We start from the raw sequence: 3,599 nt of genomic DNA on the forward strand, positions 1-3,599 counted from the left end.
GGTAATCTCTGCCTCATTTTCCTCACCTGTAAAATGGGCTGCTAATAGCCCTCACCTCATGGGGGGTTGTGAAGATAAAACTGATGAATGTAAAGCATTCAGAACAGTGCCTGGGTTACAGTCAATGTCTTGTAGTGTTAGCTGTTACCGCTGTTCTAATTATTACTACTATTATTATTATTAAGATAATGTCTAAAAGCTATCTTGGGCATTAGCAAACCTGAATAATTTCCACTTCCAGAGGCATCAATGATATTGTCTATATTTTGTCTATGTTGTATGTTACCATATATAGAAGGCATCCATTTTATAAAAACTAAGGTACTATGATGTATGACTCATGTCATATGTTAAGAATATAATGGCAACTGAGAATGGCGATTTTTTTTTAGTTCTCAGTATTTAGAGTAATTTTAAATTTTAATACAAAAAGGTAGAGTTTTATAATAAGCCAGAATATATTAAATTAATAATGGGCTTTTATACTGTACCCTAAGCACTGCAGATTCTAACTATAAAACCTATAATTTTCCCATTTTACGTTTCATTAATTCAGAGAAAGACAGATTGTGAGGGTAGAATGCATAATGGATCTGACATGAATCTAATCAACATGTGTTGTTATTTGGAGGAATAAGAAGAAAAATAATGTAAGTTACTTGAAATGATTTCCGCTGGCCGTGTGTTCTCAACTGGCATGTTCCATCTCTGCAACCAACTCGTTCTGTGACCTTGGGAAAGTCACAGGACTTCTCTGTGTTTAATAATGAGTTTGAGATATTATTGGATGATCACATCATGAAATCTTCTTCAGGGCACCATGAAAACAACAACAACAATTCTCAAAGCAGGTGTTCATTACCAGTCCACTGACAATCCTGACCACATTCTCTCTGAAGGCCAGGGACAAAATCACACCAGGTGGCCTGTGATCCAGTTAAAACATACACAGTCACTCAGTAAGTGCTTAACATTGAAAGGTTTTAAGGATACCAAAAGCCTTTGGCTCCTCCTCTGTCTTTTGGCAGAGATATCCTTAATTTTATCTTTACTGAAAGCAGAGTGTACAGACAATGAGTCTCAAAGACTATTCCTCAACCTTGAGCTGAGCAGCTGGCCTTTGGCCATCTACGGTGGAAACCCATGTAAATATCTACGACTACTCGGGAACCTTGGTGGAACCATTGGGAACACAGGGCCTGGGACTTAAAAGGATCTCCACAAATGCATGCTAAAAGAATGAATCTATCTGCATGGGACACGATATCCAGACTAGTAAGAACATAGGATTTTAAGCTATTCCATTCTCAGATCAAACACCAGCTCTAACTATTCTAAGTCGTTTGTGTTGGGAAGACTGCTTCCAGCTTCTGAGCCTGTATCCTCCCCAGTAAGACGGGGATTATAATACCCTCTCTGGGATACGTCGTGAGGCTGAGATAACGTGTTTCTATGGATGTAGGTATGCATGTATATATAATTTATTTATACCCTGTAATAGCCAAGATTCTAGATTCTAACCTTCAGAAACCAATTCTAGCTACTTTAAAAGCAAAGAGAGGTTAGCTTTAGAATTCAGGGATTTAGAGCTGGATTTTTAAGTAAAAACAGATACTGGGGATAAATGTCAAGACTCTATCTTTGATCTCTTCCTCCTTCTCTGCACCTGCTTTATACCCCATTCTCTCTTCCCAGAGAATCACAGTTCTGGAGTTCGCATATTTCTCTTGCAACCACCTCCAGACCAACAGTCTGTGAGACTTAACTTCATTTGCAAATTCTAGAGAGGATCTAAACGCCCTGGTTTCAGTCAGATGTCCATTCTGGCCCAATTTACAGTGGCCGGAGGACAGGCTCACATATTACAGAAGTGACTTTTGAGGGGGTTGGAGATCAGGTTGGAGATGGGCTTTCCAGAAGGAGAATCACTTTGAACTGAACAGATGCACTGAGAGCTTAGAGTCAGTCTCCAAACTGTCCTCCAAAAAGCATTCAAAACAGAAATAAGATACGTAAAGTACCTGATACAAAGCCTGGCAAATAGCAGACATTAGGTAAGAGGTCATAATTACTCTAAAGATGAAACAAAGATACATTATGTCTTTGCTGAATCAGCTTTCACTGAGTCCCATGTTATAGCTTCGACACTGGGCTTGTGCTGGAACAAAAATGTGACAATGGCCCCAGCCATTTAGGAAGCCCACTATCGCACAGAACAGGGTGACTGCCTGTTCATCTTCCCTCAGTCCGACAAACATTGTCCTTTAAGAAAAGATTCCTCTTTCCAAGATATGGTAATTTTGCTATGTTTTGCAACTCAAAAGAGATGTTCTTTCTATGCAATTCTCACAGTAAATTAATCTCATCTTTCTAAGCAAGTAAGCATCCTGTTTGGAGCAATTCCATGCTCGTGGTTCTTTCATAAAAATATCTCAAAGGGCTTTTCAAAGGGGCATTCGTGCTGTGAGACTACCATGAAAACTGAATCAAAGGGGGAACCCAAAGTTTCTCTTGCTGACAAGATAGAGAGAGAGAGAGACACTGGGTAAGTGGATACCACATTTGCTTCTCTAGACAAAGATAAATCCGTGAATAACTGGAAAGTCTCATGTAATCAGGATTACACATCTACTAGCCATAAAGTAAAAAACAAATCACCTGTATCATGCTGTCCAATTGTCACAAATTAAAAACAAATACCCAAAATGAAACAGAAAAATCAAAGGTCTTTTTTGTTGTTGTTGTTGTTGTTAAATCAGGGATCTTAAAATACAGTATATATGGAGGAGGAGGAGAGAAGGGCGTTCATGGAAGCAGTTCCATGCCAGCGCACAGGGAGATGCCATGATCATGAAGGTGGTTTTCCCAGAGGGAGGCTTATCCATTGTGATCTGGATGTGCTGACCCCTGCGATTTCCCCAAATGTGGGAAACTCAGTTGCCTAATTCGTGGTCGTGGGGGCTGTGTTTGTGCTTTATCCTAATGATTCAATGTCTGAAAAAGACTACAGTAAATATGGGTTTCCAGCCTGGCTTCCCCATCCCCTGCATGCATGCCCTCTGTCCTCAGTTGTCTTCAGGTTTCTCACGAAAAAAGAGAGCCTTGAGTTTTAAATTTCCTACTATTCCTCTCAATTCTAAGTCAGGCATTGTGTTACCTTAGCTGTGAGGGTATCAAGTTCTATTTATTTCCTTTATTTTTGGATAAAATTAATATATATACGATAGAGAATTTAAAAAACACAGATATATGAATATGATATAAAAAACAAGCCAAACTCTATCTGCCAGCCTCTCCTAGATCCACTATTAATTGTTTTTGGTTCTACTCTTCAGAGTCTTATTTCTCTGCATGCATATATAATTTGTTTTGCAAAAAGGGGGTTTGGATCATGTATAAGGTGTTTATACACATTGCTTATTTATACCGTGAGCATGTAGGGACCTATGTCATGTCTACTGACATCCAGCCTCTTCTGAACATCAACATCTTAACTGTAGCTGTAGCAACCCCTGCACCAGGCACACACAGATGCCCACTCAACTTCCACCCTCCCTAGCAGTTAGGGAGTAGCCTGGGTCATCCAGACTTCATGGGAT

The 3,599-nt window shown here is 39.6% G+C and overlaps 1 non-coding gene across 1 annotated transcript; it reads left to right on the forward strand.

The window, feature by feature from the left end:
* Nucleotides 1–2,817: 2,817 nt before the first annotated feature.
* Nucleotides 2,818–2,982, forward strand: LOC116600499. The gene has a single exon (XR_004289696.1). It is a non-coding gene; the product is annotated as a U1 spliceosomal RNA (small nuclear RNA).
* Nucleotides 2,983–3,599: the final 617 nt, after the last annotated feature.

Source organism: Mustela erminea, chromosome 9 (assembly GCF_009829155.1).
Source record: "Mustela erminea isolate mMusErm1 chromosome 9, mMusErm1.Pri, whole genome shotgun sequence".
Taxonomy (NCBI): domain Eukaryota; kingdom Metazoa; phylum Chordata; class Mammalia; order Carnivora; family Mustelidae; genus Mustela; species Mustela erminea.